This window comes from Sylvia atricapilla, chromosome 6 (genome assembly GCF_009819655.1).
Source record: "Sylvia atricapilla isolate bSylAtr1 chromosome 6, bSylAtr1.pri, whole genome shotgun sequence".
Classification (NCBI taxonomy): domain Eukaryota; kingdom Metazoa; phylum Chordata; class Aves; order Passeriformes; family Sylviidae; genus Sylvia; species Sylvia atricapilla.
Window position 1 is genome coordinate 9682675 of NC_089145.1, and position 14024 is coordinate 9696698.

Below are 14024 nucleotides of genomic sequence, written 5' to 3' on the forward strand. Positions count from 1 at the left end.
CACAGGGGCAGTAGGGCTTTTGGGAATAGGGAATTTAATAGCAGCAGTGCTAGTTCAACTGATTAAATCCAAGACTGCTCGAGAGAAGTACTTTTCCTGTGTATGTGTAAATAGAGGCATACCTTTTTACTCTCAAGTGAGTGAGGTTTGGGGTTGTTCCCCTTAAATTTTAAGTTTCCAGGCTTTAATTCAGCTCCCCTAGCCAGGCCAAATGTGCAGCAAGGGTGCAAGGGCTGGAGCTGGAGTACAGAGTCCATTGCAGCACCTAGAAGTAGTGGTCTACAAGTAGCTGACAGCTGGGAGTTATCCCCAGGCCCGGCCCATAAATTTTCTACCCAAAACCTCATACACAAGAGAGGAGCCATAAAGTTTTATAAGTGTTCAACCTAGCTGTGACTTCACGTGCCAGGGAAGGGCAGTTCCAAGCACAAGTGGCACAAGGACACGCAATGCACCAAATACAAGCAAAGATGACACAAGGACTTGAAATAACTCTCCAGAAGATAAATTTTTTAGACCAGTGCGCTCTGAGGCAATGGAACCTACAGAACTACTGCAGTGAGGAGGGTCTAATACACTCCATATAGACGTCCAAGGGAATGGCACATGAAAAAAAGATCCTGCCAGGACTGAGAAGGAAGATGGATGAGAACATCTTGTGTACTTTTGGTCTCAAAAAGTAAAAATGTAAAGATGCCAGAATTAGCCCAAACTGTGAAAGTACACAAGTAGAGAGCCCCACTGCTGATAAGGCCTGGAATGATGCTGATAAAGCCTCGAGACAAAACAAAGCCCTGTGAGACTGAAGAGGATTGACACAAACTACATAACATGGACACAAGCTGAAACTCCCCAGCTGCTTCACCTTATGGACCCAAGATTGTTAGCACAAGATGAGCCAGAGACTGATGATTCTGAAGGAAAGAAGGCTCTACAGCAACAGCTGGAGACAGTGAAATGTAACTCCTTACAAGAAGCTAGTGCCAAAGCTGTTAAGAGCATGCCTGAGAAGCTTAGTAGGTCTAGAAGAGGAGGTAACAACTGCCAGGTGATCCCTAGAGAAAGACACTGCCATCAAAGGCCAAAGTGACATTGCAAAAGGTGACAGGCCAGCAAAGGGCTGAGATGTGAGATGCACATGTGCTATGCTCAGAAGTGCTCAGGGGCAGCTATGCCCAAGAGTAGGTAAAATTGAGACAATTTTTCTGGCAATCGTGCCAGACCCAAAGGTGGGCTCCTCTGGCAAAAAGATCCATGATGACATTAAGACTTGAAGGCTGACGACACAAAGCTCACAAGAACAGAGACAGGTTGGAACTGCCCTGCCCGGCAAAGGCTCAGGTGGTGCTGAGGAGAAACTGCCTCTCCTTTACTTTTAAGGTGCCTGTCCCACTACAGCTCTCTCCTCTAAGCTAACTTCAAATTGCCTTCTGTGATTCCAAAAGGTTTTTCCCTTCTCCTGTCCACCAGTCCCAGCACTTAGCTCTCTGAAGACAAGGGGACAAAATCCATCCTTGACCAAACAGAACACATCAGCTCTGTGGACATTGATACATTCCCTGTGATCCACTTTGGCAGCTGCAAAAGATGGAGAACATCAAGAAAATTCAGACTGTGATGACATGCCAGAAGAGACCCCTTCCACAACGCCCCTCTCCCTTGTAACTGCTGAGGCTCATCACCTACCTGCCATTTCCAAACTTCAGCTCTGCACCTGCTTGTGGTACCTAAAACAACCAAACAGAAAACATGACTACTGCCTTCAGTTAGAACAATCCCTGGGCTCCTTCACACCACTGCCCCAGGGCTCACCTCAGACCTTCATCCAACTCTGGAGGTGGCCCAGAGGGCACCTGCAAAATTAAAAGGTGCACATTCAGCACATTCCCACATGCTGCTACCCCACCTAAATGCCAACTCACCCACTCGCCTCTATTCCTTGGCATGCCTAAGGCAGCAGCATCTGCAAAGAACCAAAGCAAAAAAAACATGCTGAGATACTGTGAAACCACACCCTCCCCCCTCCAATGAAGGATGCCACATTTATACCTTCAGCTTGCACCTGCCTTCCTTCTGGCATCCAGGGTCAGGACATCTTGGAAACAGACCACCTAAAACACACAAACAGAAATGGATGCTTAGAACTACACCAGAAATTGACACCCAAGCAACAACAAATTGTTCTGTCCACCAGCTGCCACTCACCTTGCTCCACCAACCTTGACTGCTGATACCTAGCATTACTTCCTAAAAATAAAGAACAATGCAGTAACATAATCACCTTTTACACACTGACTTTTCTATGGGAACCCCCTCACCTGGTATGGGGCAGTCTGCCACAAGTTTAATCCATCTGCATCTGAAAGAAAGTTATTATAAAAGTCAAAGTGCTGCATGATAAATTAACAGCCCTAGACATCTTGTGTCAATGTAGGAATATCATCTAGAGCCCAATTAGGCCAAACATTACAAATTTTAAGTTCCCAGGCTGCAGCTCTCGCACAGATCACACACATAAGGCCATTGACCAGGAGGTGTGGGATGACTTAAAACCATGGGCTTGACTGGCTAAATTAACAGTACAGACTTATTCCTCTCACACCTACACACCAGACTATGCAGCAGGGCAGAGCAGCTCCAGGCCAAAACCACACAGACACCCATTACACACGAGATGGCAAACCTGAGGATGCAATAAGGAGAGAAAACGCTCAGCAAGAAGAATGACCACAAGGACGGAGAATGCGGAACAAGGTGACCTAGGCGAGACTAATGTTGAGCCAATGACACTTGAAGAACCCTGGCAGAAGACGACACTAACAGAATGAATCACTCCAAGAACCACGCAGCAAAACTGCAAAGATGGATGCCCGAGAAACGTACTGTTGAAATCCTCTACCTATCTTCACATTCTTACAAGTTCTAATCTGCTATAACAGATTATTGTGGTGCACAGCTGTTGATACAGCCCAGAACAAGACCATAAAAGACATCTGACTGGATGCTTCTAAAGAGAGATGTGATTCTGATGCATGTCCAAGCTTGCGAGTCAAAGGTTTGATGGCATTGGTGCCAGGTTAAGGAATACAGAGATTGGGGATGCTAAGGATGAGGCCCAGCCTTTCTGATAATCCCCTCCGAGGGGTAAGGCAAAAGACATGCAACACAAGATGCCCAAAAGACACAGAATACACAATAGCCAAGTGACAAAACACACCCAGACTGCTCTGCCCTGTGCACCTCAGCATTGTGATCAAAAGTGAGGCTTTCCCTTTAATGTGGCCTAAGGGGCCCTTTCTCAGGCATCCCAATTGCCAAAGCTAATTCAAAAATCCATCCTGATCCAGCAGACCATTTTCATCCCTTCTGTGGGTCACAGCCCTTGACTTATCTCTCGGATGTGTGGGGATGCAAATCCACATCAGGTGCAAAAGAAGGCCGCCTCACCATCTGGGAAGTTGCTGCCCTCAGTGGGCTCTTGTCTCCTAGTCTGCCATAATAAAAAACCCAAACATTAACACATGAGCTTAGCAGCACATCAGCCAAACCCCAACAATTCCACTACTCACCATCTCCTAGGAACACCCAGGTCCTTGGGCTGCATGCTCCAGCCACACCTGGAGGCTGACACCATCATTGCAAGGGATACCTCGGTTAAGAGGAGACAAGGTTATGTGGAATTGCTGAAACTTGAGTGGAACCTCACTGCTCCTCCCCACCTTCTTGGCATTGGCTACCTGGACAGCACCTACAAATGGAAAAGGTGAAGACTTCGTCACAGAGTCCTCTAATACTTCTGGGAGGCTCACAAGAGCAGCAAACTGGCTCTGTTGGCTGGTCAGTGAGTGAGTTCAGCACTGCTTGGCATAATACAAGTGGACTGCCTGAAACACACAAACAATAGTGGATGTTTAGAGCTACACCAGAATTTGGCACCCAAGCAATAACAACCTGTTCTGTCCATTGGTTGCTACTCACCTCACTCACTTGGCCTTGAATGCTGGTATCTGGCTTTCCTTTCTAAAAACAAAGACAAAGAGCAACTCTGTAACATAGCCACCATTTACATCTTCCCTGAAAAGCTGAATGATGACAGCCCTTCCTAAGAAACAAGGGGCAAAACAAAACAGAAAGGCATGTACCAACCTAGGGTCCAAAAGCACTGCATTGCTGAGGTAGTTTCCATCAGAAAGTACTTGACTGTGACCTCTTCCCACAAGGGTCTCTGGACTAGTGATTTGAACGCTGCAGATCACCTGTAAAACACAAAAAAACCAAAAGATGCTTGCAATTCAAACACTAATGCAACAACTCCAGTAGCATCTAGCTCTGTGCTGGAATTAATACTCAGTTGACAGTACTCATCTGGCTGATGGTCCCCCTGGTGCTGATATCTGGCTGTGCCAATTGCTTTGCATCTGTTAAATAAAACAATAAAACAAATGTAGAGGCAAAAGTCACACCATCACTCAGACATCAGGTACCGACCCACCTGGTCACTGCCCTTCTGTTCACAACAGGTTTACATCCCATCCCTCTGCAAATAATTATTTGTCCAAGTCACCCAGACACATAGGGAAAGCTTAGCCTTTCCAGAGTTCTCATTTCTCAAAGCAAACAACCTAAGGCCTGAGAACAGTGTACATTAAGGCAAACAATTACAAAACTGCGAGACCACTGTATTGCTCCCACTGTCTCCACCAAACCCTCCCTGGAGCAGCAACAGTTGCTCTGTCCGTGGTTGGCTTGGATAGGGAAAGCAAAAGGCTGCCTGTCAAGTCATCTTTCTACTCTGCCTAGCCCCCAGTCTACTCCACAGGGCAGAGCAGTTCCAGGTTGAAGACAACACATTACACTACAGGGTGACAATAGAATGATAAAGAGAACTCTCAGCAAGAAGAATGATGGCAAGGACTGAGATGATGCCAAAAAAGATGACCAATGGTGTGGCAATGGTGGACAGTGGAAGCTCTAAGGAGCAGAAGACAAGACTGCAACAGAGTGACCTGTTCTAAGAACTGTGGGTCACAATGATCAAGATGGCTGTGAGACAATGCTGCATTCAGAATGCTTCTTCCCATGGCATAACAATCTTACAAGCCCCAGGACATTACAAGTCATGGCTGGAAAGGATGAAGGCAGTATGGCTGGGAACAAGGCCTCAAGAGACATGTGCCTCGATGCTTTCAAGATGCAATTCAATGAGACAGCCAAGCCCACTGGTAAAAGAACAAATGATACTGGCATCTTGCCGAGAAGTGCAAATGTTCAAGAACCTAGAGATGACAGCCAGCATTTGCAATAAGCCCCTTGAGGGTAAAAGGCAGAGAGCTCTGATCCAAGGGATGCTGGAGACACAGAAGACACACCAGACAACACAACACAGACTGGAACTACCCTGCACACCTTATGGTTGCAATTCAAAGTAGAGTTTGGCTGTCCTAAGAGGCCCCTTAATGGGCATCCCTTTCCTCTGTGCTAGCATTTAAATCTCTCCCAGGAATTTCCTACCCCATCCCGGAGTCACAGACCCCAACTTAACTTTTGGATGACTGGCAACATGAATCCATATTGGATGCAAAATGACTCAGCCACTTCCACCTCAGCCATTGTTGAAGGCTACATGATTGTCAGGTTGATCTCTTAGCTATGACAAAGAAAACCAAAATCAATACATGGATTTAAGTGGCACACAGGCCAAATCCCAATAAATCAGTTACTCACCCTCTCCTAAGTGTGCCCAGGTCCTCAAGTCTCTGGCTTCAGCCCAGGCAAAGGCTGTGGCACTACAGTGGACAAATAGTTTAGGGAAAAACAAAACTTTTGGGGGGTTTTTGCTTCTGTATGGTGTTTCTGTACATGTATTTGTGTGCCTTAAGGCATGTAAATGCATCCACTGTGCTTGCAGAAAAACTGTAGAGGGCCACCCCCAAACAGACACTGTTTCCCACCACACTACCTTCAAATCCCCCCCCAACAATTCCCAACCTGGCACCCTGCTCACACTCCCAATATGCAACTTACCTATCAAAAACCTCAATTTCAGATGTTATCTCTGGTACAGGACAGGTCCCTTTTGTGACACAAAGAAACTGCTGAAAAAGTTTGAAGTTACATACTCAACACAACTAGGAATTTTAATAAGCTATAATACTCCTAAGAAAAACAAACAAAAAAAGGAAATTACAAAAGCACCTTATCACCAAACACTCAACCCAAAATCATAAACTTACATAGTCGCTGAAAAAAAGCTGAAATATCCTGGAAGAGCCTCTTCATTGAAATAAAAGAGAGCTCTCAACCCCAGAGAAAAACTAAGGCTCTTTTCTAAGGGATGGGGTTAATATACCCCTGTCTGGGCCCACCTTTTGTTCCCACAATGCCTGGGAAAAGGGAGGAGGCAATTACCATGAGGGATAAAACCAGTGAGAAGAGCTGCAGCTGTTTTGCTCCTCTGACTTGAATTTGAGGTGAGTAATGGGGTCTAGATGCCTTCTTTTCCTACAACCGTGTTGACCAGAAGGGTAGGCAGCATGTAAGAAAAAAGCTTCGTGTTTTGGCACCATAGATAGGTAAGTTGGATAATTTGTTAACTTAAATAATTGTTTTTTGGTAGTTGCTAAGTTGCAGCAACTAAGTATGGTAGAGAAAAATAGACCAGTATAAATTGCTTAATTCTCCTTAGAACTTCTAACTAGGGCTATACAGATTATAAATAAAAAGAATAATGTACTCTTAGGTAGCCTTACGGTTCTGGGCTCGCTCTCTTGTGAGATATTTGATGCTAAGGCATGGGTAAAAGAATCTTGAAGTACAGCTTTAAATTATTAAAATGCTGAAAAGGGGGAGGCTTCCTTTTGTTGAACTCCTTAGCATGAGGGAACCAGCTATATTTGCCTCTTCTTAAACTTATGTCATGGCATTAAATGAGCTGTCTTCCCTGAATCCCCTAAAATATTAGAAAAAAAAGAAATTCTCATTACTTCAAGCCTCTCAAATGATAGAAAAAGGGGGATTTTTCCCCTCAATTCAAGACAAAAAAGGAGAGACAACAGGGCTTTCCCCTCAATTCAAACCTTAGGATGATGAAAACAAGACAGTTACTCTCAATTCAAACCTGTAACATAGCATTGTCAAGGTTTTCCCCTTCCATTTAAACTGGTAAATATTGGAAAATGGGGATTCCCTGTCAAGTGATACCCCTAAGAGCATGGAAAAGGCAGGGTTTTCTTCAACTGATACATTTAAAGGGGAAGGGGTTTCCTACTAAATTTAAACACGGACAATTATAGAAAAGGAAGTTTTCCCCTCCGTTTCAACTCCTTTTCTCCTAATGACACCCCTGCCCCCCCCTTTTTTTTTTTTTTTTTTTTTCTTTCTTTTTTTTTTTTTTTTTCTGGGAGTATTCGGGAAGGACTTACAAGATGAAAGAGGAAAGTTGAATGGGGACCCCACATGCTGTTCTACTTGCTCAGGTGCTGCCCCTTGGCATGAGGAGTTTTCCCTTGGCAGCACCTGGAAACAACATGGGAAAGGCAAAATTAGAATTAGCTTTTCTGTCAGAAATTGGGCGTCTGTGAACATAAATATTGGACAAATTAAATAAGGTCACTTTCTTAGAATAACCCCAGGCCATGGAGGTCTCTTCAGGCAGGAGAGCTACAGCAAGTGCAGGGAGATGGAGTCAGGGATTGGCATTTCCTAAAGAGCCCTCTGTACCAGGATGCTGTTTGCCCTCTATTTGTAAAGAAGGGGGTGGCAGCTGTTCAGGAATGCTGCTCAGAAACAGGGCCCTTGCACATGGAGCACATGAGGGAAGTTGTGAGCAGAGAGCAAAGAAGCAGGGCCTGTTTTCCTTGTTTCTGTTCTTCAGTCACAGGAACTCTGGGAACAGGGGCAGATCCAGGCTGTGAGCACTGCCCTGGCTTTGATGGGCCATTTCTCCCTTTGCTTAGGGCTCTCAGCTCTGTCCTCTCCAGAGAACTGCTGCAGGAGCATAGCTGTGTTAGTCACAATCCAGGGATGCAGCCATTCCAGAGGGGGAGCAGTTGAAAGTAATCAACAGGGACTTTCATCACACACAAAAATCCCACACAATAAACACTGAGCTCAACTTCACTGAGCTGCAGCATAAACCTGCTCATAGCAGGCAAAGGCAAGAGGTGCACACAGCACCACTGAAACAGCACTGGGGCTTGGAGGAACACAAACTTGTTGGGTCAGGGGATGACATTTGGGAACAATCCTTGCTGCCTGCACAGGATTCAGGCATCAGGGCTCAGTCTGCAGTAACAATCCAGCAAGTCCCTGCAAACAGTTCAGCCTCAGCAGCAGCAGCATTTTTTTGCCCCTCACTCCAAGAATAATTGGGAATGAAGAGGGAGCAATGAGCCCTGAGCAGACACTGCAGGACTGGTGATGCCTTGGGAAGGCTGACCTGGAACAGAGACTGGACAGAGATAAGAGAATGAAGTAGATATTTATTAAAAGGCCTTTAAGAGTACACCTTGGGTAGGACAAGAGTCTGGCCAGGGCTGCACCCAAGATGGACTCAGAATGGTCACAAAATGGATGACTGGTCATGAAGTCTTACACTTATTTTTAAGTTTTGGTCCATTTGCATATTGAGGTGTAGTTGTCCAATTACAGCTTCAGGTTATGAGGTCTCATCCTTCTTGTTTTCTCCCTTCAGTCCACTGTTGTTTGTGCTTCTGGGCTTGAAAACTTGTAATTATTGCCCTTGGTCTCCAGCAGGAAAAGGATTTGTTTTGTCTACCTACTCTGTAAAGGGAGCTTACTGGCATTTAAATGAGGCTCAGAACTGCAGCCCTGGGCAGCACAGAACAACATGAAAGTTAAAACTTAAGGCATCACCAGCACTGTGGAGAATTGACATCAAGCAGCAACCCTGGTGCTTGGCAGGGGCCTGGGACATCCCAGTCCAGGTTCTTGGCTTCATTTGCCTGCTTCTACTGCAGGTAATCTGGCATGGGAACTAGTAAATCACAGAGCATACAATGAGACACCTCCTGAAACAAATAAATTCCAGCTGCAGCAAATCCTACTGCTACTTTTAGAAACCCTTCACTTGTGCTTTTCCAAGGGTTTTCCTGATGTGTGGGGATCTGGAGCTCCAGGGGATTGAGAAGAAGGTGGGCACAAGCAGCCAGGAAACAGCTTCCACTCTTTCTCACTCCAGCCACTACAGCAATGGCATCTTCCCTGGAATTTCATGTCCAATGTGTCCTTCAAGCTCAACAGGTGAACACACAGGTACTCGAGGACTGATTGCCTTTGGGCCTCAAGCAGCACAGACTGTCTGGGAGGAAATGGAATCCAAGGGCTGATATTAACAACTGTCTTCCCACTTGCACTCCTCCTGCATTTTCTCCTTCCAGGGGGATGCAGGTCCCAGAAGGCAAAACTGCCTTTCAATCCAATACAAAACCTGCCTGAAAAGACCAGGATTCCAGGAGTCAGCAGCCATTTCTCCTGGGTTTTCTGCTTACAGATATTTTAGTTCTGCTTTGCTTCAGAGGTGCTTTTCTACCAAGATCATGTCCATCTTTTTTTATCTTGAATAAAGTTTTAAAAAGCTGAGTTTCATGAGTTCATATTTCGATTACTCTTAACTTGCAGTTTTCCAGGGCAGCACTTGGCATGATCTTGCTGGCTCAAGGAACCTGCTGGTCTGCCCCAAGCTTTTACATCCCACTTTCTCTGATCAGTGTTCCCATGAACAGAGCACACAACTCACTGTGGACATGTTCAGCGTCCAGTTTCATGCCTGAAGGTGACAGACCAGACACAGCCAACACCGAAAGGCAAAATCCAGGTTAGTTTTTCTCCTTCGAACTCCTGTCATCGTTTTGCCACCTCTCCAATGTTCATTCCTTTTCTCACTGGAGTTGTTCACAGCCTCAGGATACCCAGTGCTGCCCTGTTCTCCTCCCAGCCCTCGGTCACTGATAGCTGCTGGGAGCTGAAATTCTCCCAGCAACCTTGGTCCCTCTGCCTGGAAAACATTTCCTTCCAGCTCCTGTCCCCCACCTCTCGCCTCCTGGAGAAGAGGGGCTGTATCCTGCTGGGTGCTCCCAGGTCTGGGCAGATCCTGCCCTTCAGCAGGGAATGGCAAAGGAGCTCTGGTGCCTGTGCCAAGGGCAGGTGACAAGGACAGGGGATCACAGCAGTGCTGAGGAACCTCAGGGGCAGGCTCTGCTCTTGGCAGGGAATGACCAGACTGGAAGGAATGCTTTTCCACTGAAAGGGAACAAACAGGAACAAGAACTAAAGAGGCTGGGACAGCACAGCCCCAAAACTGGCCTAATCTGCAGCTGCCACACCCCTCTGTAGCCAGACAGGACCCAAATCCACAGCCAGCACTGCCTTGGGGGAGGTCCAGCTGCTCCTTTCCAGCCAAGACCAAACATCCAGTGCTGGTGTCCATCAGCCCCTGTGCCCTGAACCACTGGCACTTGAGGCACGTTGGCACCTCTGGACTGATGAAATACTCACAAACCCATATTGGCACTATCAGATTTCTCTGCCCACCCAGGACACACCAACCAAGTGTGTTCCTTTCTCCCACTCTCCCAACAGAGACCTCCTCACTCCACATCCAGTTCAGGGAGCAGCAATTCAGCCCTGGGCTGGGAAGCAAAAGACAACAAATATGTAAAAATCATTCCTGCCTTGAGTGTCTCCAGGCCTGGAAAAAGCCCTTCCCACCATACTCTTGGCCTTTCCCTATTGGAGTAACTGTGGAAATGCACATCCGACCCTGGAGCAGACAGGCTGGAATGTTGTCTGAGCACCAAACACTGTAGTCCCAAGCACAGCAGCCTGCAGATGTTCTGGATTGCACTTCACAGCCTCAGTCCATCCCACAGGGGAAAGCCAAGTGGTTTTTCATCTGAGACAACACACAACAGCAAGGCCATCGTGGACAGCTGCATCACTGAACAGAATCTTTCCATCCTGTTTCCCACTGCCACTGGAAAACACTGCACGCCTGCAGGTCTGAGGTTTAAAAACTACTTTTAGGTCAGCAAAATGGTCTCTGGCCAGAACAATTCACTGAATTCATTGGTAGATCCCAAAATCCATTTCCAAGTGCATAGAAACCCAAAGGAAAAGGTGCTGAGCACATGGGAGTTCAAGGTGCTCCAGGCACAGATTCCCTGAACTGCTGGGAAATGGTCCTGAGCCTGGCTTTGGTCTGGTCCTACTGCATTCTTCAGAGCACACATCCTGCCTGGAAATGCCAGGGAGAAGGGAAGGGGCATTGGAGCCCCTCTGGGAACCCCCATCCCCACTGCCAGTGAGCAATGACACTCAGTGCCTGGAGCTCCCACGCCAATTCCTGTCACTTGGTGGGTGGCTCCTGACTTGGTGTCGGGATCGCGGTCGTGATCATGGCCAGATTCAGGCAGTCAAGAGGACGTCTTTCTAGGGATAGGGTCCTTTCGCGGCGCAATTTTTCTCCCTATCGAAAGCGCATAAGCGAAATGTCCCCATATTGGAAAACGCACCATAAGCCTAAGCCATCATCTTAGGCGTGGTTATGGGACTTCCGCCCAAACTTTTTTTTTTGGTATATTGGTGAAGCCATTTCTGGTCTGCCGGCCATCTTTGATATGGTATGGCGTGACCTCAACCCGGGGCGGCCATCTTGCTTTCTGGCAAAAGTGACGTTGGGTGAGGGCCGCCATCTTAGGTAGGGTATCACGTGATGCTGCCCAGAGCCGCCATCTTGTGTGCTGGCAGCAGCCGGCTCTGGGCGGTCCCGCCACCTCCGGCCCGGGCCGCCCTCTTGGGCGTTGCCGACTTTGAGTTGCGGCCACCTCCGCCCCTTGGGAGCGGCGATGGTGGCTGTCCGTCACACACACATACACGCACAAACACGCACCTGCGCCCGTGCGCTGACATCGCGACCCCGCGCAGCTCGGCCGAGCCCCGTCCGGCAGCGCCCCGCCCGCTGTCCCTCATCCGGGGTCTGTCATGAGGTTTTTTTGCACGTGTAACACTGAAACAACTTCCCATCGACGCCGTGGTCGCAGCTCGTCTCTTCTGTGCGTACAAAAGCTTCATTAGTCACAGGCATCACAAAGGCCTTCGGACTTTGTGAGTTAAGGGCAGTGGTGAAAAAGAAAAAAAGCTTTTTGCTATTTCAGTGTTCTTTATTACAAATATCTCTGTTATTGATCACATTTCCAATAACAGCAGGCAGCTGTGTTGCTTGCAGGATATTCCTGTCCAAGTCCATGGCGATTTGGGTTTTTTTTTTTGCAGCTGCCTCATACGTCAGTGTTTGCAGATCCTGAATGCAGAAGGGAGAAAGACATCTGTACTCTTGAGACCCTGCAGATGTTGGATTTTATAAAGAGCTTCACTTTCAGAAGAGAACAGCCAGTCCCAGCTCAATGCAGTTCCCGGCAGGAACACGAGAAGGTGCTGCAGGACACGGTGTAAGCCTGTGGAGCTGTTCAGCGCTTCGCCTTCTGCCCAGGTTGTCACTCCTGAGCTCTTCCCTCTGCCCCTGTCAAAAAGCGCAGGAAAAAAACTGGTCTCACTGCGCGATCGTGCTCCGGCACTGGAAGCAGTGAGGAGATATTCCTAAAATCCTAGAATGTTCCGGGTGGGAAGGGGCCTTAAAGCCCATCCCATTCTATCCGCTGCCATGAACAGCGACACCTTCCACTACCCTAGGTTGCTCCAAGCCCCGTCCAACCTGGTGCTAGAAACTTCCAGTCACTCCAGACTCCTGTGAATTACTACAGCCTCTCAGGCTAATTAGTTTTTTCTTGGAATGCTGTAGGAGAGAAGGTATTTGATGGGATTGAGCATCACATTAACACAGTCATACACTTCTGGGAGTGGCGAACTATTTATTTTTCAGGGTTACCCAAAAAGGGAGGTTCTTTGTGACACCAAAGCAGAATTCATAACCAGTTGCATAAAGTGAGCGCCTCAGGAAAAATAAAAGGATGAATTTAAGACAGAGAAATAACACGGAGAAGCAGCGAGTGCCAGCGGTTAGCAGAGGGAAAGGGCGGAAACACACGAGAGCAGGAACAGAGTGTATGCCTTTCAGATGAGATTAACTGCAAACGCATTAATTATAAAATAATTTATTTCCCTCCGCCGGCGGCCGCGCTTGAGAAGAAAACTACATTTCCCATGATGGCCCGGGGCGACGCAGGACGGCGCCAATCAGGCTGCGGGGCGGGGCGGGGGCGTGCCCAAGGGGGAAGTGGGCGAGGTTTGAATTCTGAGGCGGCGACAAAACTCCGCTGTTTTACCGGCGAAAAAGTGTTCTGTCGGTCGGGGCGGTTCGCGATATAGGGAGCTGTGTGCGGAACGTCCGGGCTGCTGGGGCGCGGGTCCAGGAAATATTTACGGAGCCTGCGGAGCTCTGAGCTAAGGCGGACTGAGGAGCTGTGAGGTCCGTGAGGGCTGAGGTACTGTGGGGTTAGAGGTGTGCGAGGCTGAGGGCTGTGGGGTCCGTGGAGGACTGAGGCAGTCTCAGGGGCTGTGAGATGCGCGGGGAAGAGGTTTGTGGTGTCCGTGAGGGGTGCGCGCTTGCGGGGTCGGGGGTGTGGAGTCTGTGAAGGGCTGTGAGGTGCGCGGAACAGATGGCTGCGGTGCTTGGAGAGGAGCCCTGGGGAAGCATGAGGTGTGTAGGCCTTGAGAAGCTGTGGGGGGCTGAGGCATTGCTGAGGGGCTGTAAGCCGTGAGGTGCGCGGGGCTGACTGCTGCGGGATTCCTGAGGGGCGCGGGCTGAGGGCTGTGGGTTGCGCGGGACTGAGGGGCGCTCGGAGATCCGTGAGGGGCTGTAGGCTGTGAGGTGTGGGGCTGTGGGTGTCTCGGGGGGTCTGTGAGGTGCTGTGTGGGGTCCGTGAGGGGCAGTGGGCTGTGAGGTGTGTAGGGCGGAGGGGCTGTGGCTGTGTGGGGTCCGTGAGGGGCTCTAGGGGATGAAGTACTTGGCGCCGGCGGTTCTGTCTCTCTCAGACATATTTTCCTGG

The 14024-nt window shown here is 48.4% G+C and overlaps 1 long non-coding RNA gene across 2 annotated transcripts; it reads right to left on the reverse strand.

Annotated features, from left to right (window-relative positions):
- Positions 1 to 1174: 1174 nt before the first annotated feature.
- LOC136363166 (uncharacterized) lies at positions 1175 to 3722 on the reverse strand. 2 transcript variants are annotated; one of them, XR_010743908.1, is made up of 6 exons: positions 3570 to 3722; positions 2319 to 2359; positions 2206 to 2247; positions 2050 to 2111; positions 1687 to 1963; positions 1175 to 1578 (listed from the first exon to the last, which is right to left on the reverse strand). It is a non-coding gene; the product is annotated as an uncharacterized lncRNA (long non-coding RNA). The 2 variants fall into 2 exon arrangements; XR_010743907.1 differs by having other exon boundaries at positions 1687 to 2111.
- Between the last annotated feature and the right edge of the window lie 10302 nt (positions 3723 to 14024).